The sequence below is a fragment of the Marmota monax genome, unplaced genomic scaffold (genome assembly GCF_021218885.2).
Source record: "Marmota monax isolate L192 unplaced genomic scaffold, Marmota_monax_Labrador192_F-V1.1 WCK01_AAM20220418_F8-fsc00243, whole genome shotgun sequence".
NCBI classification, from domain to species: domain Eukaryota; kingdom Metazoa; phylum Chordata; class Mammalia; order Rodentia; family Sciuridae; genus Marmota; species Marmota monax.
The window spans coordinates 1,452,623-1,480,386 of NW_026694604.1; the positions used below are offsets into that span (position 1 = coordinate 1,452,623).

The 27,764-nt window shown below is 40.6% G+C and overlaps 1 protein-coding gene across 3 annotated transcripts in view; it reads right to left on the reverse strand.

The window, feature by feature from the left end:
* Ndel1 (nudE neurodevelopment protein 1 like 1) overlaps positions 1-24,651 on the reverse strand; it is a 61,756-nt gene extending 37,105 nt beyond the window's left edge. The window contains exon 1 of one of the 3 annotated variants that reach the window (XM_046422162.2): positions 24,534-24,651. The gene's annotated coding sequence lies outside the window, so the exon portion shown is untranslated. Of the gene's footprint in view, positions 1-5,865; positions 5,998-24,533 lie in introns of those variants that run through there. The other 2 variants (XM_046422160.2, XM_046422161.2) reach the window with 2 other exon arrangements.
* Positions 24,652-27,764: the final 3,113 nt, after the last annotated feature.

The window sequence follows — 27,764 nt, forward strand, 5'->3', positions numbered from 1 at the left end:
TTATCAAGAATACAAGCAACAATAAATGCTGGCAAGGATGTGGGAGAAAAGATACATTGCTGGTGGGCCTGCAAATTGGTGCAACTACTATGGAAAGTAGTATGGAGATTCCTCAGAAAACATGGAATGGAATTACCATTTGACCCAGTTATCCCACTTCTAGGTTTATACCCAAAGAACTTAAAATCACCATACTACAGTGACACAGCCACATCAATGTTTATAGCAGCTCAATTCACAATAGCTAAACTATGGAACCAACCTAGGTGCCCTTCAACAGATGAATGGATAAAGAAATTGTGGTATGTATACACAATGGAATATCACTCAGCCTTAAAGAAGAATGATAGCATGGCATTTGCAGGTAAATGGATGGAAATGGAGAGAAATAAGCCAATCCCAAAGAACCAACAGTATCTCTGATATGCAGATGCTAATTCACAATAAGGGGGGGTTGGAGAATAGAGGTACTTTGGACTAGACAGAAGGGAGTAAAGGGAAGGGAGAGGGTACAGGGATAGGAATGATAGTAGAATGAATTGAACATTATGACCCTATGTGCATATATAATTATACAACCTGTATAACTCTATATCACGTACAACCAGAAGAACGAGAAGTTATACTCCATTTATGTATGATGGTCAAAATGCATTCTACTTTCATGTATAACTAATTAGAACAATTTTTTTAAAAAGATGTGCCCAATTTAAAAAAAAAAAGAAGAAGAAGAAGAAGAAGGAGCTGATTATAAGTTCATGGGCACTGGTTCCTGCATTTGGATATAAGTTACCATTTGAACTCTGGCAACTGAGTGTTAATGAGCAATTCAAATGTTCAGTTTCTGGCACACAATCCAATAAATCATGGTTTTGCAAAATGTTATGAAGACCAGGGATGACATAGGAAGCAATGTTCAACTACTATCAACTCTGCATTCCACAAGAAACAGTTGAAGAGAAATGAAAGGTTAAGTCTCTCTAGTTCCTTGATGGCAAAACCTGCCTTGTTTATAAATCCATCCACATCACCAGAAACATGGAACCCAGAAGAATCTCAATAAACATTACTTGAATTGACTTATAATCTCTCTTTCATTATTCCCTCTTTCCTTTAAAAGTATCACTTTCCTTTATTAACATCTGTATTCCTCTTTCAGGGACAGAGTAAGCAAAGACTTGTGGCTAGTTTATTTCTACCTCACAAAATGTACCACCATGTATTAACCCAAGAGTATAAAACCTATCATTCTCAGTTGTACAAAATTATCAGTCTGATGCATGCCAAGTTACAGTCAGTCACTTATGTAGGTAGCACATCAAAGAAGAAGGAGCTGATGGAACTTATCAGGGAAAATCTTAAGGAAATAACTGCATACCAGTGGCCTCAATTATCACCCAGCTTAGTAGTTTTAAATATAAATGGATAATAGAGAACCACCAAACAAATGGAAAAATACAGTAGCATGAACAAGTAAATCCTAGAACCTACTGAAACTGAGAGGAAAGAGAATTCAGGAAACAGAATTTTTTTCTGATAAAAGAACTCAGGAGGATTACCCCCCATATAAGTCCTGAGATGGGTGGGGGGTTTTATTTATTTTATTTATTATTTTAAAGGTTGGGGGAGAAAACCTGACCTGGTCAGCATAGAGTATAGTACACAGTGGCTCCAACCAGGACTGCAATGAAGAGAAGTCCCAGGATGAAAGCCTAGTCCATCAGGCCCAGAGAGCAGCTCAAATAGGATTGGCTCTGAGAAAAATAGAGAATCCCACAGAATAGACAGCATGCCTGAGAAACTGGATAAATCTGAGATTGTGATGAAGGCACATTACTCTGCCACCTATTAGAAAAAGAACAACTGAAAACCTGGTGGGGGTGGGGGGAATAACATAATGTGATCCTTGCTGGACACAGTGGCACATGCCTGCAATCCCAGTGGCTTGAGAGGATGAGACAGGAGGATGGCAAATTCAAAGCCAGCCTCAGCAATGGCAAGGTGCTAAGCAACTCAGTTCATTGAGACCCTGTAACTTTATAGCCAATAACAACCTTTCCATTTTTTGGTCTTGAATTTGTGGTAAGTTTCTTACCTTGCTGTTTTAAGGCTCAATGTCTTGGCAAACAAGTTGCATTCTCTTTTTTATGCCATTTCTCATTTTTTAGACTTTGGTGATAATAATTCTTAGTGTTGGTCTTCTCAAAGTGAGTATTTCTTGTCTTTTTAGCCTATAATCATGCAGTAGTCACCTTAGTCCTTAAACATTCTCATTGTCATGCTTTAGATTATCCTTAGATCACATATAAACTGTACAGAGCTGAATGAATAGTGCTACTTCAGCATTCAACATTTTATTGGCTAGCAGGATAATTTTCTTTTGAATATTCAGTACTCTTTCTGTTACTATGCAGCACTTGACAATACTGCTGCTGACTGTGTGGCCCATGAACCAGTGTCCTTATGGAAGTTTCTCATGACTGTCAGATGCTACTTTGGCATCTAACATCTATTTGAATGTACTATATTTGAATGTGGAACCAATCATTCTACAAATAAGATCAGGATTGTTTTCGTCTATAAATGTTTTTCAAATACCCACTTCAAACATTTCAGTGGTGAGGGAGGGTTTTTTGGTTGTTTCTAACCCATGTACTGTATAGAAGAACCTACTGGCAGTTACTGCTTTGAAGAGGGCTTAGTTAACTATTGATCCCTGGAGGACAGCACTGTTTACACCTCTGGGTCCAGTGCTATGAAGTATCTATTTGTCTCTGGCTTTTGGTTCTTGAACAGAAACATATTCTTAACATAACTATCAACTTTTCTAACCTATGTTCCCTGATGACAGGTTTTAAATAGCCATTTGCTTGAAAGTTTTTGAGAATCTAGGTTTAGCTCTGACATCCCCTTCGTCCAACTACTTTGGTATATTAAATAATTCCAGCAAAGTTATTATATGCTTTTACTTCATACATGCTTAATTTTCTTGCTGAATCTTATGTGGGCTTAATGTTGACCCCAATTTTTTTTAATGAACAGGCTACTTTCATAACTTGCTTCTTGGCCCTTCAAACTGTATTATACCTTATGCCAGATATCTTACTACTAAAATAACCATCACCTTTTCTAGAACAAACCAATTAAAAATATTTAACCAATAATAAGTCATGGGAGCAGCATAGCACAGTGGTTAAGAGACAAAACCCTGAAGCCAAGCTGCCTGAGTTTGAAATCAGGCTCCTCTACTTACTAATTGGGTGACCTTAGGCTAGTTACCAACTACTCGGTGCCCCATTTCCTAACCTGTAAAACAGGGGTGGGTAATTAGTAAAATGACATTGTTATGACAATTAAATGGGTTAACATTTGTAAAATACTTGGAATACAGCCTGGCACACAGTAAACAGCATAAAGACTCATTAAATTATAAAAAACTATAATTCAACAGTGGACCTTTGAAGTTTAACCACAAAGTAAACAGGCTTTTCAGAATTTAAAACATGCAAATGATTCCTTAATATTAATTATTTCAGGGAGCTATACTCATATTCCTGTGATACCATCACTACTAAAAATATTTCTAAAACTTCTTTTGGAATAGGCTTTATGAGCCAGGTTAAGAACTAAGCAAAAAAGTTCCATGGTCGCATCTCTTTACTTACTGCTTTCCAATTAGTACAATTCAGCTTGACTCTAATTTTATCATCAGACTTACCCTTTAAAGTACCAGATTCTTTACAAAAAAAAAAATGCGCTACCACTGCAGATATTCACAAGACTGTTTTCAGGGGCTTAAAAGACAGTGTGTTCAGTTTGCCTCAAGTTACACTGGGAGGATATGTTCACTGTCATCTGAAACTATGTAATTGGAGATATTAAGGGTACAGAAAGTTAGCCAATATCAAAAAAAAAAAAAACACTGCTAAAAAATTACTGGAACAGTACATCTATAATTTTCTGACATTGAAATGAAGGCAAATAATTGGGTATTCTTTGTTTCCCTTCCCTTAATACTGTGTCTTTCACGGGTAGGATAAGAAAATTATAACTTTTACATCGGGCATATCATACCCTATATGACCTTTCAGATACCTAACAACTCACTTGGGTTTTAAACAGCCTATCTAAAATGCCTTGTTTAGAAGAACACTACTCTTTGTATAATGGTAAAAAAATCTATTTTATATGATACTGTATTCTTGTTAACAACTGTTAAGAGTGAAGTGTTCTTTGGCAAACACACACCCCCACCCCCGTAGATAATACACACCGAGTTTTACTTCTCCCAAAGGTGACATTTACAGATTTTTTTTTAATTTTTCAAAGCCAATCATTATAAGGTGTCTCTTTTGGTTGCATGAGAAGCAATTTTAAGCTTGAGTAATCAACTTTATCTTAGTATGGTTTAAAATGAAAATAAAAAGTTTTGTAGAGGTCATGAAAGTAAGAATTAAGTTTTAATTAAGGTTTCTACTTATTTCAAATGATCTTTTTTCCAACTTCAACCTAAGAAACAATAAGCTACAGGTTCAGAAGATTTAGCTCCTTCTGTCTGAATCAGGTCAATCTCTAACAACAAAACAAGGGTTTTTTTGTTTTTATTCTTGTTCTTTATGTGCTCCAATTTTAAGTAACAATACTTTTAATAATAGTTCTGAACAGATACCACTCATTTACTGTCCCTTTGTTTCTCTACTGTATGACTTAATGCTGCATTTTGCTCCATCAACTTCAGGATTTAGCAAAGTCATAACCCAATCCCTTTTTAAGTGCACTGAAAGCAACATAATTTATCAGACAAAATAACCAGCCACCCATGAATAAGCTTCAGAGTAAGATTTTCTTTTCTCATAACTGAATAATTTTTATTTTAGGTAATTCTGCTCAAAAATAGCTGAAAAAATCGTTTTCTAGGTTTTGGTATATTTTTGACAAGTCAAGTTTTTCTGCCTTGCCTTCTAGCTGAGACGGGTCTAAAAAATCTCCCAAAAAGAAATCCAGAACCTGAACCCTAGAAATGTAAACTCTGATTCAAGCTACGTCTCTCACCAGTTGGCTAAACCCAAGTATAAATCACTTACTTGCCCCCCAACTGGGCTCAATTTCCCCATCCAGAAAATGAAAATAACAGCAACCGTCACAAGATCAGCGTTCAAAGCTGATAGCAACGTAGTGAAATGCGTGAAGGAACTATAGGAATGGAATCAAATAACCATCAGTGAAAGAACCTTCACTTTCTTGGCACTTAAAGGGTTACCGTCGCTTACTAGAAAAAAAAAAGGAAGAGAACACCAACAACCTGAACCGGTTGGTGACACTTTGCTGAACTCCGAGGGGGGTGATTAGCAGTTTGGGGCGGGGAGTCACCGGAATGCCAATCTGAGACCTACGTGGGCTGCTCCCGCTCTCGCCCCCCGCAGGACAGAGGCGCTGAGAGATCAAAATTCAACCAGGCTCCCAACAACCACAACCTCACAGCAGAAAGAAATTTGGGCAGGGGAGGGCAAAGAGCGCTGCTGCCACCTCGACTGTGCCACCCTTGCGCCACCAGCGCCCTGGCCCACGGTGCCACGTCCCGGCCTCCGTCCCCACCCTAGGACGCGGGCACATCTTCTGGAAGCCACCGGATTCTCTCCCTTGCAGGCGCCCCTGGTGGGCCACACCTCGGACCAGGGCAGGGAGGGGACAGTTACAGCGGTTGGTACAGTTGCCCCACGGACTGGCCGCCCCAGAACCAAGCCCTGGCCCGGTCCGGCGGAGCCTCAGATACAGCTCCCGAGCCGGTCAGGCTCCCCAGGGGAAGGCCTCGGCGCCGCCTGCCTGGCTCCGGGCCCTCGGAGCAGCCCCGCACAGCAGACTCACCTCCAATATGTCAACAGCGCATGTTCGCCGCCGCTCGACCGACGTCTCTGCACCGCTGGCCTGGCCAGGCCCGCCCAGCCGCTCAGCTCCGCTCCCCTCGGCAGCCCTGAGCTCCACTCCACGCACCTCCGCGCCCGGCTCCTCCCCGACACGTCAGGGTCTGCCTGGGTGTCCAAGGCCATTCTGTGACGCACGGGGGCGGAGTTCGGAGCATGCGCAGGAGTATACAGGCGTGCTGGGCGGGGCTGTGGCAAGGCTGGCGTCAAAGGGGGCGGCCCGATCCCAGCGCGCTGACGTCAAGTCGTCGGTTCCTGCTGCGCAGGCGCTTTCGCACCCTGTGAGTGGTGGGTTTTAGGGTGCTGCGGTTTCCAGAGACTGTGTTACTGGGGAAAATGGTCCCCTAGGGAACTGAGAGGGTAACAGGGCGGAGCAGGTTCTAGCTCAGAAAGGGAACACATAAAGATGAACAACTGCTCAAGAAGTGGAAGCTTAAAGGAAGAAAGCCGTTTAAAAACAACTTTAGGAACTTTTGCTGTACCATGTATAATGCAATTCAAATTTTAATGCTCTTAGGATTGGTTTTGTGGGATTTCTGGAATCAATAAAAACATGTAAAATACACCTCAAGGTGAGAGCAAGTTGAGCCTAGGAGGCCCAGTTATATAAGGGAGATGGACGTAAACAGAATCAATGTAAGAGGGATTATAAGAAGTATCCAAATCAGTGAAGATGAAAGAAAGGGTTAAAGAGGTTTGTGGGAAGGATAGCACCTTGAACTGGACTCTGAAGGATATAGGGCTGAAACAAGTGATAATAGTAACGCACTATTGTTGCACGGTTTGTATATACTAGCAATTGTGCTAAGCAGTCAGCATTATTTAATCAACTCAATGACCCCATGAGATAGGTACCTTATTCCCATTTTACAAATGAGGAAACAGACTCAGCAAGATGAAGCTGCCCAAGGCCAACTAGAAAGAGGAGCATTCAAAACTCAAGTTCACCCAGACTGAATTTTTAAACTCCAGAAAATACTATTTTCCATTACTATACTGCCGAGGAAATATTAATAATACCATTTGCTGGGCTAGAGCTAAGTGCTTTACATACGTCACCGCTCTCAATCCTCAAAACAGGCTGCAGTTATTACCCTCATTTTAAATATTGTAAAATGAGACCCAGAATTTCTGAAGTTTAAACCCAGAAAGTTCTTATTCCCAAGGCCAGTGACCTAGGACATTTTGGAAGCTCACTCAGTTTCTGGGACTCTGCTTCCCTAGCTGAAGTTCTGCTCTGGCTGATGAGATCACCAGGCAGGGAGGTGATTAATGAAGGCTTTCCTGCAGTCCTGGTGCCAAGGCAGAACAGTCCCACCCCAAGAGGAAAAAATAAAGGCTACAGCTTTTGTCCCTGCCTCCTGGCTGATGTGGTAGGAAATGCACTGAGTCACCTAATGGCAGGTTAGGCCCCTCAGAAAATGTTGGCGTCATCTTGCAAGCCACGGTCACTCCCACATAGCCTGGACCTAGAACGACCAGTGTTTATTAGGATGGATGTGTTGATACCATCTTAGTGAATGGGCATTGTGTGGCAAAGCTCTCAAGAGTCTTGCACTGATCTCCTTCCTCCAGGCTGGTTGATATTTTTCTGTGGGAGATGCGCCCTGGGGCAGAAGATGGTAAATAACATTCAGAACCTTTGCCCCACCCCCTGCTTCCAATATGCCAAATCCAAGAAAATAAAGTACAAAGGAAGATGGAAGGCAGCCTCAAAAGGAAGAAGTTTAAAAATCAGCCTTGTGAAGGTGGTAAAGGTAAATGAGGGTTGTCCCACCCTTCTACCTTCACAAACCATTAAGAAGTGTTTGCTGAGGTCTTCCTAGCATTGAGCCAAATGTCACAGTCCTGAGAACATGCACAATCATCTCACTACCTTTACAGCCACAGACTCTGAGATACAGGAATCAGAGACCAATGGAGACTGACCATGTCATAGGGAAGGTATGGGATACAAGACCAAACTTTAGCTAATGAGGGCTGGACTGTGGCCACATCACATACTTATAAAAGGTGATACAGTGCACATGGATCTGCTATGAAAACTCTGAGGAGATGAGATGAATTTAACCTTCCATTGGATCACCTGAATAAAACATCTCAAAATCAGGGCCTTGATTCAACCTAATCTATGTTTCCTTGGCCAGCATTTTTTGCTAAGTGTTAAGGGCATAGATAAAGCTGGGCAAGGGACACTCAATGGCTAGCTGGTTGCCAAGGTCTTCTCTATATGCCTACCAGATGTTCTACCACCACCTCCATTTTTTATATGTCTAAATCCCAAACAGCATCCTTTGCTTCCATTGAAATTTCCAAAACAATTTTTATTTCTATCAATGGTGCTATTATTCTCTCAGTCACTGAGGCACAAAGTTCTCCTCAAATCGCCCTTAATTATCTACTCCCCCTTCCCCCCACCACCTTTCATCTCATGTGTTCACCAAGCCACAATGACTTCCCCTTCAAAAACTCTCTCAAATCCATTCATTTCCCAGTTCCTTCCTCCTGTATCTTCCTGAGTCTAAAGTCTCCTATTTATCCATACCTTCTTTCCCAAATTTTTCTCCAGGGAATTTTTTCTTGTTCCAGCCCAGGAAGCCACAGATAGCCATCAGAATAGTGTTTCTAAAATCCCGTGGTATGAAGAGCATCCCTAGGTCTAGAACTTCTTTTAGCATCTTAATTTTGTGATAAAGTACTACTTATATAGTCTGGCATTCAGGGTCCCCAAAGCAACTCAAACCCACTTTTGCAATCTACATTCTACAGCTCACCTATGTGGTTCTAACCAGAGATGGAAGGTTCCTTTCCTCTCTGGGCTTATGACAGGCCCAGAGTCAATATGACATTGACTCCCACTTCACCACGCACTACGGCTGCTCCCTGGGCTTGGCCAGTCACTTATCCTTCAGCCTTTTGAAGACTTACTCATATGCTAACTCTTCCAGAAAGGATTCCTGACCTTCCTATTCAAAACCACAAAGTGAGCACTCCTTCCTCTGAACCCAAGTGGAGACCTTCATACTTCACAGAAGACCTTTTGGACAAGGAGGTTTCTCCCCCAAGAAACCAAAACCCACTGAGTGCAGGGAGTTGTTGATTGTCCTAATATCCCCTCAGCAAAAATAGGCCCTTTGCAAACATGCATTTAATATGCTCCAATGAAACGAAAGAATGAATCAATGATTTGGTGGCTCAAACTTGAAATGCAAGACTGACAGAACTTTCTAGACAATTCCCCCAAATCCTGGGGGTGGGGTGGGGGTGGGGCAATAAATTTTAACTTATGTGAAAGGCTGAACTCTGGTGATTCCAGACTATAAAAAGGAAGTGGGATTTGGGTCATAAGCAATTATATCTTTTCTAGAGCCCAAATCTTAAATCCTAAAGCACCTACAGCACCTGTAGTCCCCAACACAGTTGTTTTTGTAACATTAAAAATAATAGTAATTATGATAGTTATTTTGAATATTAAAAAAAAAATTTACTTGAAGACCAGCATGGTAGTGCATTCCTATAATCCTAGTAATCAGGAGGCTGAGGCAAGAGGATCACAAGTTAAAGGCCAGCTTTAGCACCTTCGTGAAACCTTGTCTCAAAATAAAAAAAATAAAAAGGTCTGGGGATGTAGATCAGTGTTAGAGCACTCTGAGTTAAATCCTTAGTGCACACCCTCCGAGTACACACACAAATACACATACACACTTAGACCTTGAGATAAGAAGTGATTTTAGAAAAAAAAAAAAATCTGTCATTCACAGCTATAAATTTAGTGCTTGCTAGAGGCACTGTTCTAAACTTTTGAAGATTCAACCATAACTTTAAAAGGCACTTCTCCTCCCCACCCACAGAGATTGTCTAATGGTGAAGGCAGACAATAAGCAAATAGACAAATTTATTCTGTTGGGTCAATTTATTCTTCTTGTGTCAAGAAAAATAACCAAGGTCAAAGAACAAGATGAGGCAAAGATTGCTTCCTGAGTGAAAATAGGGCTTAATGTTCATGGGATTTTTTTTTTCCTCTCTCAAGTTGTCAAGGCCCTTTTTAATAAAGGCCTGCAATAGAGATTTGAAACTAAAGACGAACATAACAAATATATGCAGATGCCTTAAATAGACAAACATAGTTTTTCATCATAGTGCCAGCCATAGAGCAGGCATTCAATATATATTGGTTGGAATAATGACTGGCTAGACAGTCTAAAAAATACTAGAACCTTTAGGTGGGTGATAAATTTCCCCTTCCAGATTTTGATTGGCAGCCAGTTCATGTTTGATTCAGAAATTTCCAATTCTAGTTTGTCCCTAATCCTTGGCTCATACAGCCATGAAGACCCCAGCCTAGGGTATTCCTATACTACTTCAAAGGAAAAGAAAGTTCCATATGTCATCTTTGTTGCATCCTCAGTACCTTCTTGACTAAATGGCATTCACCAACCCACCCTCCCAAAGCAGCTCAGGCTCCCCAATCTCAGCTCATCCATCAAAATTTATCCCTTCAGCCAGATGCAGTGGCACACAACTGTAATCCCAGCGACTTGGAAGGCTGAGGCGGAAGGATCACAATTTCCAGGCCAGCCTCAGCAGTTCAGCAAGTGCCTAAGAAACTTAGAGAGACCTTGTCTCAAAAAGTAAAAAAAAAAAAAAGGGTGGGGATGTGGCTTAGTGGAAAGCATCCCTTGGTTAAATCTCCAGTTCAAAAAAGAAAAAAGTGGGACTGGGGATGTGGCTCAAGCAGTAGTGTGCTCGCCTGGCATGCGTGCGGCCCGGGTTCGATCCTCAGCACCACATACAAACAAAGATGTTGTGTCCGCCGGAAACTAAAAAATAAATATTAAAAAAAAAATTCTCTCTCTCTCTCTCTCTCTCTCTTTAAAAAAGAAAGAAAGAAAGAAAGGAAAAAGTGGTCTCCTCAGTTTTAAACTGCAGTTGGCTGTAAGTTAACAGAAAGGCAACAATTGGGTGGAGATGGATTTTATGTGTGGTGTTTTAGGTTGCAAACCTCCTCCTTCCTGTTTCTTCCCCTTTCCACCATGTCTGTCTGAGAATCCCACCTGCTTCTGGCCCTTGCACCCCTTACCAGGAAGGTGCTTTACCCTCTGCAGGCTTCCAGATGTAGCCTGCCACAAGATAGCTCTCAGAGGTAAGAAAAATGAGCACACAATTTGGGTGGAACCAGTTAACAGGCCTTCCTATCGAGGTCCTGCCCTGGTTGCTTGTATCTAGAAGGAATAACTGAAATTTCAAGGGTCTCTGCCCAGTCTTTTCTATTTATCGAAAACTGATATCCTGCCGCACACACGAATCTCCTGAAGTTGGCCCTGATTTCTTCCCCAGCAGCCTACCTGATTGGTGGACTTCCTCCAGATCAGGAACCTTGTGGTTTTCCTGGCTCCAGAACCTCTGTTCTCCCAAACCTCACTTTCCACTGTCAGCACTGGGTACCAGCCCCTAGAAAGTCTCTACTCACACCCCAGAGTATCATCTGCCTCCCCAGGAAAGAATAGCACAACACTCTGAATTGCTAATTTGGTTAACACCTGGCAACTGCAGCTGTTGACATCACACCTACATAAACAGTGTGACTATCCCTGGAGAAAAACGGATATCTGCTCTCATACCTTTATGCAGACAAGGCGGCACCAGGTTCACCTACTCCCAAACCATACTGACGAAATGATAGGGTTGAAAGAAATGGAATGTTTCTTACTACCCTGATTATATCAGGCAATTTCAACCTAATTCCCATTACCGGGTAATCCAGTGAGTCAAAGTTACCAGAACCAAAAAGATCTTTTATTTAACCACTCCACAAATATTTATTAAGTGCCTAGCACTGTTCTTAGCCCCAGGGATAGAGCAATTAACAAAAGAAGCTAAGTCTCTTCTGTGAAGACTTTTTTTTGGGGGGGTGAAGATTTTCTAACATGAAAAAAAAAGGGGGAAGCAGAAGGGAAACAGAAAATAGATATGCATGAGTATGTAGGGCAGTAATATGTACTAATGAAAAAAAAAATAGGGCTTTGCAACATTTTGCATTTAAGGTAGCATTTAGGGAAGTAGCTCTTACTTATTTATCTCTAGCTCCAATACCTGACTTGTAGTAAGCACTTAAAATTTGTTGAATGAATAAAAAACTTTCAATGAATGTTTTTAAGTACTGAATCATTTTTATTTTTTTAAAAAAACTCCTTCAGTTTCTTATTTTTTAACATTTATTTATTTGTTAGTTTTAGGTAGACACAATATCTTTATTTTACATTTATATGTGGTGCTAAGGATAGATCCCAGCGCCTAATGCATGCTAGGTGAACACTCTACCACCGAGCCACAACCTCAGCCCCAAGTTCTGAATCATTTTTACTGTTCTCCTCTGCTACTCTTTCTTGCTCCTTTTTCTTTTATCAAAGCTCTTTCACAATTTATAATTCTAATAAAGAACCTCTGATCTTAAAATGAGCAATAAGAAACAATTGGCAAAAAAAAAAAAAATACAGGTGACTAACAAACGTATGAATCATATTCCACCTCAGTCCTAATCAAACCCATTCAAAGTAGAATAGCAAAGAGACTCCATATTTCACCCAACACATTTGATATTTTTAAAATAAAGAAACTGTGGTATATATACACAATGGAATGTGACTCAGCATTAAAAAAGAATAAAATTATGGCATTTTAGGTAAATGGATGGAGTTGGAGAATATTATGCTAAGCAAAGTAAACCAATCCCAAAAAACCAAAGGCCAAATGTTCTCTCTGATAAGTGGATGCTGATGCATTGGGAAGGGGGAAGCATGGGAAAAATGGAGGAACTTTGATTGGGCAAAGGGGAAGGAGGCTAGGGAGGGTGCAGGGGAACAAGAAAGATGGTGAAATGAGATGGACATCATTACCCTAGGTACATTACCTAGTTACATGTGTGACTGCACATATGGTGTGATGCTACATTGTGTACAATCAGAGAAATGAAAAGTAGTGCTGCAATTGTGTACAATGGATCAAAATGCATTCTGCTGTCATATATACCTAATTAAATAAATAAATTAAATACTGGACTACAAAATGCAGAAAAGAACACAGAGAAACCAGCACCCTCTTGTAGAGTGCTGAGGAGGTATGTCACTTGCAGTGAGTTTTCTTGGCAATCAGTTCAGCAGCATGCTATAGTTTGGATGTAGAATGTCTCCCAAAGGATCACTTATGAAAGGCTTGGTCCCCAGCCTGTGAGGCTATTGGAAAGCATAGAATCTTTAAGAGATGGACCCTAGTAGGAGGTCTTAGATCATTGTGGGGATCCCCTCAAAGGGGATTATGGGATCCTGGTTTTCTCTCTCTCTCTCCCTCCTCCTCCCCCTCCCTCTTCATCTTTTCCCTCAGTCATGAAGTGAACAGTTTGCATACGACATGCTCCTGCCTGCCCATGATGTGATGCCCAACCTTCTACAAGCAGAGACCTAACATCAATAGGTCTACTCTACCATGGACTGACACCTCCAAAATTATGAGCCAAAATAAATCTTTTCTCTTTATAAGTTGATTTCTCAGGTATGGTTACAGTAACAGAAAACTGACTAACACAATGTGTATCAAAAACTTTAAAATGTGCAATCCCTGGGCTGGGGTCGTGGCTCATTGGTAGGGCGCTCTCCTTGCACATTCGGGACCCTGGGTTCGATCCTCAGCACCACATAAAAAATAAATAAGTGAAATAAAGGTATTGTGTCCAACTACAACTAAAAAATAAATATTAAAATAAATAAATAAATAAAATGTGCAATCCCTGTGATCTGGTATTCCCCTTCTAGGAATTTACCTGAAGTATGAAAGATGTGTGCAAATATTTATCCAATGGTCCAATGGGGTGTGCACTAAAGTGTTGTTTAGCAAAAAAAAAAAAAATCAGAAATAACCTAAAGGATTGATGAAGTGGAATTATGTGATAGCTACACAATATAATAGTATGAGATGTTACAAAAGAGTATTAACAATGAAAATGTTCACAATATACAGCTGAATAGGCAGTTGACTCAATATGTATAGAATTCCATTTCTGTAAAGCAGGAAAATGCATATACATTACATATTAGAAGAAAAGCCTAGAAATGATGTTAATAGTGATTATCTCTGGAAGATGAAATCACAGGATAATCTCTCTCTCTCTCTCTCTCTCTCTCTCTCTCTCTCTCTCACACACACACACACACACACACACACACTTCTTCCTTTCTTTTTCTTTTCTGCATTGTGAACAAAAATATACTAAGTGTATACTTTTTTAAAGTTTAAAAATAAAAATGCATCCAAACTTAACAAGATAATTTCCTGAACATTATTTGCAAATGATCCAAACCATTTCCTAAGCCTAGAGATTTAGGAATTTTTTAATCTAGCCTTTGAGCTAAGAGACTCCAGTAGAGAGAACAATGACCTGAGTACTCATGTCAATAAAGTTTCAATGGGAAGGCTCCCAATTCTGTGGGCTGAATCATAAGAATCTTCTACTATGACTCCTTAATTAGTCCAACCTGATGATATAAATAATTATACAATTTCCTCCTGTAAACATATATGCTGATTCTACAGACATAAAAACTCTACCCTGCAATCTTTTCAACTTCAGAGCTTTGAAACACCTATTAACTGACCCCAATGGTGCACTGAATGGTAGAATCACCTGGAACATGAACCATAACTAATCAGGAAGGTAAAGATTGCTTTTTAAGAGGTCACTTGTTGTCTAATAAGAGGGAAACAATACCCCTACCATTTATAATTACAGCTTAATAGGTTAAAATGACAGTCTATGAAATCTCGAGGGAATTTCACTCTAGTTTTCATCAATTCCTATATGATATAACACGCATCTATAATACAACACAATGTTCACTTTGAAAATTAGAAGAGGTTGTGACCTTGACATGGGAAACATTTTCTGCTCATAATAGAGAGACTGGACATTATTCAGATGTTCATAACACAGAGGCCAATTTGCCTCATAAATGTGGAATTGCAGAAATGAAACACCCAGGTGTTGTGTTAATCACAGAAAGATGTTCCTCCTATAAAAAGAAAACAAGCGTCCCCTTTGGAGGTGAGCAGTCCAGGAAAAGAGAAGATTATTCACTTAAGTGCTGGGGGTGGGGGGAGGGTTGGGCAGGGGAGCCCTTTCTCCAATCATGTTGCTGTTTCAACAATTTTCTAAAGATAGAGTGTTAACAGGATGGTTATTAAAAACACTGATAAAAAGATATCAGAGAAAGCAGTGTCCAAGCTGGAGGCTCGGACACATAGGGAAGGTGATCAAAGGTTGGCAGTTCCACCCTCCACCCACAAAGGTGCAGGCCCCACCCCTTCTAGGGTTCCCTGCCCTGGTGTGAGAACACAGGGCCTCTGCCCATTGCTATTCTCTACCTCCACCTTCAGATCACAGCTGCTATTCTTCTTGGCAAATCAGCCTCATCACTGATGATTCTGTTCAAGTTACTTCCCATCTCTGGCCTCAGTTTCTTCATCTGTGAAATGAGCAGGTTGAACCAGACGACAATTATTGACAGTGCTCGTGAATCAGGACCCATCCTGTCATCTAGCCAAGAATCCTTCTGGTGGGGCTGAGCACCTGCCCCTCCTTGGCCAGTCTGACAAACATGATGGCAGGAGTCAGGCCACTCTTTGGTGAGTGAGGCTAAGTGGCCAGGGATCCTCTTATTCAATGCCAGTACTCCTTTCTCTATCCTACAGAATTGCTGAGCTTGCAGAATGTATTCCATTAAGAGCTTCTAAGGTCCACTGCATTCATTTCCTGTGGCTGATGTAACAAATGACCCTAAACTTGGTGGCTTAAAACAATACATATTATTTCTCTTACAGTTCTGGGGGGATCAGAAATCCAAGATGAGGTTTACAGAGTTAAAATCAAGGTTGGTTCCAACTGAAGGTTCCGGGGGAGAATCAGTTCCTTGCTTCTGCCAGTGTCTAGAGGACCACTGGCTTGGCTGGTGGCTGCATCACTGCAAGAGCTGCTGCCATCATCCCTTGGCCTTCTCTGACTCAGATCTTCCCGACTTCTTCCTTGGACCTCTTGATAACATTGGGCCCACCCATATGATCTGGAATAATCTCTCCATTTCAAAATCCTCCACTTAATCACATCTGCAAGGTCTCTTTGGCCATATAGGATAACACAACTATGCATAGATCCTGGAGACTAGGATATGGACACCTTTAAGGGCTGTTATTCTGCCACCCGATTCTGATATTCCAGTTCCATGAACCACCTGCATGATATTTGCCACTTCTGCATATCATCTTCAAATTTTTCTTTTAGATCAGCTCACTTTCCTAAAGATGAACTTAAATCCCTCCTTCTCCTTCTCCTAAATAATCATGTCTATGAATCCATGGCATTGACTGCTGCTCGTAGTTGCCTGATATTCCTTAAAATTAATATGTGACCATTATTATCTCAGATGTTCATCTCTGTACCTCCTAAATCACTTTGTGTGCCACCAGTAGTACACAAACCATACTTTGGGGAACAAAAATAGAATTCAGCCTCCTGATTTTTACCAAATAGGGCAATTTGTCCAAGAATGCACACCAACACATTTTCTGTTACACCCACAACTTCTTCCTCCTGTCTCCACGCTCATTAATCACAACTTGAAAAGTACATCAGCTTTTTCTTAATGGCATCCCCAACACAGATGATTCATTCATACAATCTTACTTCCCTTTCTTTGACACTCATGGACATCCAGAATCTCATTTTGCATTTGAAGAGCAGGTTTTTCTGTCAATCAAGATTTCATGCATCTGACTTATCTGTGTTTAACAGTAGTCTGTTTACTTGACCCACATCTGGCCAGTGGCCAGGCCCTGGGGAAGAATAAACTGAAAAGGGAGGTCAGTGGCCAGCGGTGACTTTGAACTATGCCCCTTGGCATCTCTCCCAGCTGCAAATTGAACTTTGAAACCACTTTTGAGAAGGCAGAGTTCTTTCTATATACAGAATGTGGGATGACATAATTATCCTCTTACATAACACTCAACATGCAATAAAAATAGCTAGCATTTATTAGATACTTAGTGTGAGACAGGCCTTATGACAAGTGTTTTACAAATATCCATTCACAATAACCCTGTGAAGTAGCTATTAGTGGTCCCACTTTATAGATGAGAAAAACCCAGTTTCAGAGAGGTTAAACAACTTGTCCAGGATTACACAGCTAGTGTGACAAAGGCGGTATTCGGAGAAGCCCAGAGATATAAGAAGAAAGAGAAAACATCTGATAAATCAGAGAACTGAGATGTTGAGCAACTTGCCCAAAACATAAAATTAGTGTTAGACTCAGGGGCAGAAATCAGACCATCAACTCTAAAACCAATCCTTTCTTCTAGATTTCCTTTTTTCCTTTCTTTTTCTTTTTCTTTTCTTCCCCCGCCCCAAGTACTAAGGATTGACCCCCAAAGGTGCTTTACCACTGAGTCACATTCCCAACCCTTTTTATTTTTTGAGACAGGATCCCACTAAGTTGCTGAGGCTGGCCAAGAACTTGCAATCCTCCTACCTCAGCCTCCCGAGACTCTGGGATTACAGGTATATACCGCCAAGCCCAGCTGATTTTCTCTTTTAAGCTATTATTTCTTAGGTGAAGATTCTGCCTAATCTGTTTCTTTTTTCTCATCATTCCATATATCAGGCCTTCCTCTGTGCTTTTGTCTGTTATCATTTTCCCTCTAAGGAAAGGCTGTGAAGGTACCTAAGGAGAGTTCCAGAATGACCAGTAAGGGATTGGCTAAATCAATGATCATACATGCACATAATGGAATATTATGCAGTTGCTAAAGATGATGTCATAGAGCCACATACACTGATATAAGAACAAATCATGGTTTAGTAAATTGAAAGTATGAATACAAAAGAAAATGGCTCCACTTTTATTTTTATAAATATATACCCACAGGAAATAAAAGACTGAAAAGATATATTTATAAGTGGTGCCTATCTCTAGATGAGTTATATATTATTTTTGTGTTTATCCATATTTTCCCAATTTTACACAGTAAACATATTATTCTTTATAATCCAAGGAATGAAAATCATCAAAAACTCTAGACACAATCATTAAAAAATGCTATTTTCCATCCAGGTGCTCTGGCACACTCCGGTAATCCCAGAAATTCAGGAGGTCGAGGAAGGAGGATTGCAAGTAGCCAGCCTTGGCAACTTAGTGAGGTCCTAAGCAACTTAGCAAGACCTTGTCTCAAAATAAAAAACAAAAAGGGCTTGGGATGTGGCTCAGTGGTAAAGCACTCCTGGGCTCAATCCCCTATACCAAGAAAAAAAAAATGTCTGTGCTCTGAGTCTAAATCTATGAGAAAATAAAAGATCAACCATAAATCATACAACTCTTTACAGAGCTGGCCATGCATTTGTAACTTAACAATTCTCCTTCTCCAGTAGAAAAATGAGCAATGGATATAAATGGATTAAAAAACAGAAGAAATACAAATGGCCAATAAACACAGAACAAGGTCCTCAACCACGATACCAATAACTTTTAAAAGTATAATAAGTAGCTTTGGGTGTAGCTCAGTAGTTCAGTGCCTGTTTAGCATGCAAGAGGCCCTGGATTCCATCCTCAGCACCAAAATCAATTAATTAATAATTTTTTTAAATTAAAATGACAAAATATCACTTTTTGCCTTTCACATTCTCAAAGTTTAAAACAAATTAGGCCTCGTGCTGATAAAAGTGTAAGTAGATTCCCTCCTACCGCTCCAGTAGGAGTAAAAGATGCTGTCACAAGTTACCGTGTTGGATTAAATACATGTATCTTCACTTCCTCCCCCAAAACCCTACACAAAAAAAGATAAAACAAGGATTTTCAAAGGTATGAACCCACAAGGACGGAGTATGGCAAAGGAGACAACAGAGGACAAGAGACATCTGCAGAATCTTGAGATCCTGTGAGCAGATGGGTGAGTGGTAGGGATGCACCAGGTCAAAGAAGACTGGAAACTAGATCCCGTTGGAAGCAAGTGGCACTGTGCCTCTGAACTCCAGAGAGGCTCCGGAACTGGAGGCACCAGCTACTGCAGAAAGCAGACTGGGGGTTGGGGGGGCAGGGGGCTAAAGACAGGAAGAGTTCTTGAAAGTATGGTGTGTTTTTCAGAGCATTTAGACTGTGGACTTCAAAGCCCAAGTCAGATCATTTACCTGACTCTCACCCAGCAGGTAAAGGAAGTTTATTTTTTGGAGAAACTAAACTAGAGAAGTTCCATACTTCAGAGGACTGGGTACAACTGAGGGTGGGGTTAAGTCACTACACTCTAAAGGGAAAGGGAAATTGGGGAGAAAATCCTCTCCAAACCATACATTGAATGATGAGACCCCAGTGCCTCTCTCCTGGTGGCCTCCAAGAATACTGGCAACTTGGCTTGCACCATCCAGGTAAGAGACCAGAGAATTTTTCATGAGGTCTCCCAATCACATGGTTCCATTCCCCACACTTAATCACCCTACAAAGAAACCCCAAAACCAACAAGCGCAGACACACACACACACACACACACACACACACACTCACTCACGCACACAATTGCTTAGAATCCATGAGGCTAAGGATTCCATCCCCAGCACCATAAAAATAAATAAATAAAAATGAACATTGAATAAGAAATCACCAAACAAGTGAGGAAGACTTGGGTGTGAAAGACAGGACAAAATAACACAAAAGAAATTTAGGAACTATAACCCGGCTCTGTGGTGCATGCCTGTAATCCCAGTAGTTTGGGAGGCTGAGGTAGGAGAATCATGAGTTCAAAGCTAGCCTCAGCAACGGAGAGGTACTTAGCAACTCATGAGACCCTGTCTCTAAATAAAATATACAATAGGGCTGGGGATATGGCTCAGTGGTCGAGTGCCCCTAAATTCAATCCCCGGTACCAAAAAAAAAAAAGTATGACATCTTTAGGAACTATAGACACAGGGTACAGAAATCCAGGGAAAAAAAATACTTCAATAAATATCTTTAGAGAAATAAACTTCATGACTTCTTCAGGAAGCAGGAACACAGGGTCACAAAAAGAAATGAGAACAAAAGCCCTTAAAAAAAAAGTGAGGGTCAAAAAAATATGTGAGTGTTGAAATAAAAATATTTATTTGAAGGGTATGACCATAAAATTAAGAAAAATGTCCCAAAGTAGAGAACAAAAGAAAGCTCTCCTAAATAGGAGATTAAAAGCAAGAATAAGAACCAAGATGTAGCTCAGTGTTAGAACACTTGCCTAGCATGCACAAGATCCTGAGTTTGATCCAAAACTAAAAATAAAAAATAAAAGCAAGAATAAACTCAAATGTATGAAATATGATGTCAAAAAAAGAATAAACTCCAAATCCCAACATCCAAACAATAGAAGTTCCAGAAAGACAGAATAAAGAAAAGAAATTATTATTATTGTTATTTTTAGATCTTTTTGTTACTGGGATCTAACTCAGGGGTATTTTGCCACCAAGCCACATCCCCAGCCCTTTTAGTTTTTTAGAGACAGAGTCTCACTAAATTGCTGAGGGTCTTGCTAAATTGCTGAGGCTGGCCTTGAACTATAGATTCTCCTGTCTCAGCCTCCCAAGTCACTGGGGTTACAGGAATGCGCCACCATGCCCAGTAGAAGAAATTATTTTTAAAATAATAACAATTCAAGAAAATTTTCCGGAACTGAATAACATGAAACCCCACTGAAAGAATCTCTAAGTGTATAGGGAAATGAAAGAAAAAACACCACCACAAAGGAAATTTCAGAATCCCAGAAATGAAGACACACTCCTAAAGACTTCCGCAGACATCAAACCAGGTCACCTTCAAAAGACCAAGAATCAGATAACTTAAGATTTCTGAACAATGTACTAAAAGCGTGAAGATAATGACATGTTGTCTTAAAATATGGAGGAAAATCATTTTCAACTCAGTGTTCTAGATTAAGCCAGACCCTTAAACAAGGATAAGGATAAGGACCTTTTTAGAGACAGTCAAAACCTCAAAAAAATTATCTTCTATGTAAATTGGAAGATGTCTGTCACCCAAATAAGAAAGTAAACAAGGAGGAAAATGTGGAATCCATACAAAAGGACAAATACATCATGATTCTACTTATATGAGGTACTTAGAAAAGTCAAATTCACAGGAACAGGAAATAGAACAGAGGTGTCCAGGTACTGAGAGGAAGGGGAAATGGGGAATTAGCATTTAATAGGTACAGAGTTTCAGTAGGAGATGGAGCGTGGTGATGGTTATACCACAATATACATGTACATTTATACATTAAACTGTACATTTAAAAAATTATTAAAATGGTGCTGTATGCTATATGTATTTTACCACAATTTTAAAAATGTAAAATTTTTTAAATCTTTAAAATTTTTAAAATTTAAATTTTACCACCCAGCACAGTGGTACATACACATAAATCCAGCAACTTGGGAGGCTGAGGCAGGAGGATTACAAGTTTGAGACCAACCTCAGTAATTTAGTGAAGCCCTAAACAACTTAGTGAGAACCTGTCTCAAAACTTAAGAGGTTGGGGTTGTGGCTCAGTGGTAGTGCACTTGCCTAGCATGCATGATGATTCTCAGCACCACATACAAAAATAAAATATTTGTTGTTCCATCAACAACTAAAAAATATTTTTTAAAAAAAGGATGGCCTGTGGCTTTGTTTTTTTTTTTTAAAAAAAAAAAAGCTTAAAATATAATAAAAAATAGATGGGCTGTGGATATGGCTCAGTGGTCAAGCACCCATGGATTCAATTCCTAATACCTTAAAAAAAAAAAAAGTTGGGGATGTGACTCAGTGGTTAAGTGCCCATGGGCTTAATCCTCAGTATCAATAAATAAATAGATAAAAATGAATTAAATTTTTATTTGAGAATGTGAAATGGCATCTGGGGATGTAGCTTAGAGGTACAGTGCTTGCCTAGCCTGCTCAAAGCCCTGGGTTCAATCCCCAACACTAAAAAAAAATAATAATAATAAGTAAAATGTCAAGAAGAATTTCTTTGAATTAAAACTGGGATCCATAAAAAAAAAAAAAAAGAGGATCCATACAAGGGAATGAAATGAAAAGTGGATTTCTAAGATGATGTTTAGGAGAGTCTGAGAACAACACTATGCAGTAGATCTAGGGAGCAATCAGACCCGACCAGAGCACTAGGATGAGGCTCCCGGGAAGATGTCCCTGAGCAATGGAAGAAAAGAAGGGAGAGACAAAGGGGGGAAGGAAGGAGGGAAGGAAGAGATTGTCTGATGTGTCTAATCATGTGGATAGGAATTTAGTAACTCTGTTGGAGAAGAATCAGTGATATGTATATAAAAACTAAGCAAATAAGCCTGGTGAGGTGGCGCACACCTGTAATCCCAGCGGCTCTGGAAGCTGAGGCGAGAGGATTGCAAATCCAAAGCCAGCTCCACAAAAGTGAGATGCTAAGCAACAGCAAGATGCTAAGCAACTCAGTGAGACCCTGTCTCTAAATAAAATACAAAATAGGTCTGGGGATGTGGCTCAGTGGTCCAATGTCCCTGAGTTCAATTCCCCATACTCCCCCTGCAAAAAAATAAAATAAAATAAGCAAATGAAAAAACAGGCATCAACTCCTGGAAAAAAAAAAAGAAAGAAAGAAAAAAAAGGAACATTATCACCATTATCATGATGATGATGATCATTGCATAGATCAGAGAGTGGCAATTAGACAGTAACAGCATAGTGTCTATATAACAGTTCATCTCCTGAGCATTTATCCTAAGGGAAAAAATAAGACTAGTAGGTAAGTATGTATATTGAATGGTGTTTTCTACAGCACTGTTCATTATTATAGAAATAAAATGGAAACCTCCAACCATATATTGATAGGTTAATGAAATTATGGCATATGCACATAATTGGAATACTACACAACAGTTAAGGATAAGTATTTATTAATTAACCTAAGATGACTCAAGAGACAGTAACTGAAAAAAGTTACAGGACAGTAAGTAGAATTTGACATTAAAAAAAAAATAATTGAGGGGCTGGGGTTGTGGTTCAGTGGCAGAGCACTCGCCTAGCACATGCAAGGTCTGGGTTCATCCTCAGCACCACATAAAAATAAATAAAGGTATTGTGTCCAACTACAAATAATAATAATAATAATAATAATAATAATAATAATAAAATATTTTTTAAAAATATATTTAGGGGCTAGGGTCATAGTTCAGTGATAGTGTGCTTGCCTATCACGTGTGAGACCCTGGGTTCAGTCCTCAGCACCACATAAAAATAAATAAACAAAATAAAAGGTATTGTGTCCATCTACAACTAAAAAATTATTTAAAAAAAATTATTTAGAAGTCCATAAGTAGCTCAGTGGTAAAGTGCTATTCTATCATGTGCCAGGTCTTGGGTTCAATTCCCTACCACCTCACACTGCAAAACAAAAGGAAAAAAAAAAAAAAAAAGCCCAGAAGTCTGTAGGGATAAAATTGTAGATGATCTTTAGTTTCTCTCTATTGTAATGCTTAAATTTTTATCAACTGTCATATCATCTGGAAAAAATTTCATCTAACTCCGTTTATAAAATTAAATAAAAGCAAATTAACGCCACCAAGCCTGGTGGCGCATGATTATAATCCCAGCAACTCAGGAGGCTGAGGCAGAAAGATCCCTTATTCAAAGCCAGCCTCAGCAACTTAGTGAGGCCCTAAGCAACCTAGGGAGACTGTGCCTCTAAATAAAATATAAAAAGAACTGGGGGGCGGGGCTGTGGATGTGGCTCAAGCGGTAGCACGCTTGCCTGGCATGCACGGGGCGCTGGGTTCGATCCTCAGCACCACATAAAAAGTAAAATAAAGATGTTGTGTCCACCGAAAACTAAAAAATAAATATTAAAAAAAATCTCTCTCTCTTAAAAAAAAAAAAAAACTGAGGATGTGGCTCAGTGGTTAAGTGCCCCAAGGTTTAATTCTCAGTACAAAAAGAAAGAAAGAAAGACAGAAAGAAAAATTACCCCCAAACCCTCAAGAATCTTAGATTTTACAAAATACCTTTACAATCACTGTCTTAAGCGACACAAAAATTCAACAAAATATAATGTTTTGACATATGTGAGACCCCAGGTTTGGGTTCCATTCCCCAAGACTGCAATAAGTAAATAGAACAAAGAAAATCAAATTAATATGATCAGAATCTTTGAGACGTGAGGACAGACAACGTAGTTTCAAGAAGCCATCAAAGCAAACCCTTAGTGGCAGCTATTACAGGTATATAACCAACTTCACAAACTGACCTCAGCCTTTGACAATCCCCCCACCACACAGGCAGACACCAGGAGCCCCCCACCAGGGCATCTCTAGGGCCAGCCCTAAGTACTATGGAAACATCACCCTGATTTAAAGCATGTAGGTAACCTTAGGTACCTGGGGAGAGGAATTCATAGCAGCAGGGCTGAGGTTTTACAGGCTGTGACAAAGCCTTGCATGAGGTCAGGACCAGGGTGGCCCTTGGCTTCTCTTAGCCCCTCTTAGCCCTGGCTCAGACCTTCTTGAAACCACCCCTGTCTCCCCACATTCCTAGGCACCTGGTCCTGGGTCCTCTGCTGATCTGGTCCACAGGAGCACACAGGTCCACACGCTGTGAACCAGCTGAAACAAAGCAGAAGTCAACAGGAAGAGTAAGAATCACGGGCTAACAAGAAACTCAGGGACAGGAAGTGATTTAGAGCCAGGAAGGCTGGGGCCTGCTGTCTAGAAGTGAGGTAACCCTGGCAGCCTGTGGCTCAGTGGGAGTTGAGCAAGACTTCAGTGCTTAGGCAAGAGAAGAAGGAAGCCAGGTCCAGCTCCTCAGCCAGGCTTCCAGGGCTCCTCACCTCCCCTGTGTACACATAAGACACACGTCTTCTAGGTAAACTTTCTGTCCTCTCCCCGGCTTTTCTGCCTTTGTCTCTATACTTAGAGGGCATAGTCAAGAGGAAGAGTTGTCATACTTAATAAGGGGAGGAGATGACTGGATGTCGCTGTTCATTTTATCCTTCCCATAGATCCGGGCACAACTCATAATATGGTAAATAAGAGAACAAACTAGGGCTGGGGTGTAGCTCAATGGTAGAGCACTTGCCTAGCATGCATGAAGCCAGGTTTGATCCCTAACACTGAAAATGAAAGAAACAAAGAGAGAATAAACTTAAAAGTAAGATAGCCTCAATCTGTTACTTTAAGTGAGAACTTGAATAAGCATTTTGCCTCTCTGAGTCTCTTTTCACCCCATTTTCCCAGGACTGACTTCATGGTGTTATTTGCAGCTTAAATGAGATAATGTGTACAACTGGTTTCATACAAATCCCTAAATGAGTCCCTTTATCTGTTAATGATTGACTCCTTCCTGGCCCAAGGCTTTAGCAGATCAGACCACCCTGGTCTGAAGAGCAACCCTGGACACCTCTTGCCTTCACAGTGGCTTTAGTTCTCATCTGTCAATCTTACCAAACAGAAGAGGAATCATCAGTAAAAACAGCTACTGAGCCAGGTACAGTAACTCATGCCTGTAATCCCAGTGGCTCAGGAGGCTAAGACAGGAGGATCCTCTAGAGGCTAAGACAGGAGGATCCTCTAGAGGCTGAGACAGGAGGGTTGTGAGTTCAAAGCCAGCCTCAGCAAAAAGTGAGGTGCTAAGCTACTCAGTGAGAACCTGTCTCTAAATAAAATACAAAATAGGGCTGGGGATGTGGTTCAGTGTGGTCAAGTACCCCTGAGTTTAAAAAAAAAAAAAGCTACTGATAATAAATGTGAAATAAGTGGCTAACCATGTTTTCTTTCTAAATGCCAATTGAATCCAAAAAATGAAATGATGTTTTGTCTGCAATTTAAAAACAAAAAACTGCTGACGAAGCCCTTCATTGAGAATACCTCTCCCATGGGGATGTTTTAGCTCCCCAGGGTCACCCAGTGAAGGTAGGGGCAGTGCAGACTTATCTCTGTGTCTCCAGAGCACTGTGAATCTTAGAGGTACTATGAAAACATCACCTTGATTAAAGTATATAGGTAACCTTAGGTACTGGGCAGAGGAATTCATAGCAGCAGGGCTGAGGTTTTACAGGCTGTGACAAAGCCTTGCATGAGGACAGGGCCAGGGTGGCCCCTGGCTTCTCTTAGCCCCTCTCACAATCCCCTAAGGCCCCCAAAGATGTGAAATGCATGAGTGTGCAGAAAGCCATAGACCCTCCAGGAAGTTCTTCTCCACCACCCCATCCAGCACCAGCAGGAAGCCTGATAAGCTTGCAGCACTCTTACATCCCATCAATAGCAGCCCTCAAGTTTGCCACCTGCCAACAAGAGAACCCCCTGACTCTCTGTCTTCATCTCCCTGACCCGGTCTCAGGTCTCAGATGATGGATATTCTAACAGCCGAGATAATCCTATCTTGATAATTGCCCCTTACCAAGGTGGGTGTGGTGGCACACGCCTGTAATTCGGCAGCTCACTGAGGCAGGAGGAGTGCGAATTCAAAGTGTCAGCCTCAGCAACTTAGCAAGGCCCCAAGCAACTTAGTGAGACCCTGTCTCAAAATTTTAAAAAAAGGGGGTTCAGTGGTTAAGCGCCTGTGGTTTCAATCCCCAGTACAAAAAAAAATTGTCCCTTATCTTATGCTTCCTCCAATTTATCATCTCACCAGGACTGCCCACCTGACCCAATACTTCTCTTAGTGTACCCCAAGCTTTGTTGAGGCTTACTATGTGCTAGGAATTTTTTAATTTGTTTTAATTAGTTATACATGACAGTAGAATGCATTTATGCACTTAGATATATCATACATAGGTGGGATATAATTTCTCATTTTTCTGAGTGTACATGTTGCAGAATCATATTGGTCATGCAGTCGCATATATACATACAGTAATAATGTCTGTTTCTTTCTACTATCTTTCCTATCCCCACATCCCCTTCCTTCCCCTCCCTTCACTTCCCTCTACCTAATCTAAGGTAACGCTGTTCTTCTCTAGTGCCCCCTGCCTTATTGTAAATTAGCATTTGCATATTAGAGAAAATGTGATAAACATTTTGATAAATGCTTTACCCACAATATCCCTGCATTAACCCAATAACTCTTTAAGGTAAAGGCTGCTACTAGTTCTATTTTACAAATGAGGAAACTGAGCCCAAAGGAGGTCATGCCATTTTCCCAAAGCCACACAATGTGTTAGCTTACCATTACTATAACACATACCTGAGATAAGTCAATTTATGAAGAGAAAAGGTTTATTCAGGCTAAAGCTTTGGAAGTTTCAGCCCATTACTCATTGCTCCCATACCTCTGGGCCTGTGGTGAGGCAGCAGATCATGGTAGGGAGTGTATGGAGGAGTAAAAAGCCACTCACTTCAGGCCAGGACATGAAGGGGAGCAGAAGAGATTGGGGTCCCATAATTCCCTTTGAGGACACACCCCCAATGGCCTGGAGACCTCTCCCTAGGCTCCACCTCTTAAAGGTTACACCACCACCCGAAAGCAGCAAGCTGGAGACCAAGACTTTAATACCTGGACTTTTGGGGAACATTCCAAACTGTAGCACACAGTACTGGGGGAAATCACACTATAACATGTATTTCCAGTATTTCTGTGAAATCCTGTTTACTCCAGGTTGCTATTAACTCTGAGGGAAGAGCTGAGGTTTGCTTGTCTCTCAACTCCCATGTTGCTCAGACAAGATCTTGCTTGCACAATGAGCATGTTCTAAACTTCAGAACTACTGAGCATGAGTCATCACTAGATAGAGGGTTAAAAATGCAGAATTCCAGACTCCACCCAAGTCTTACAT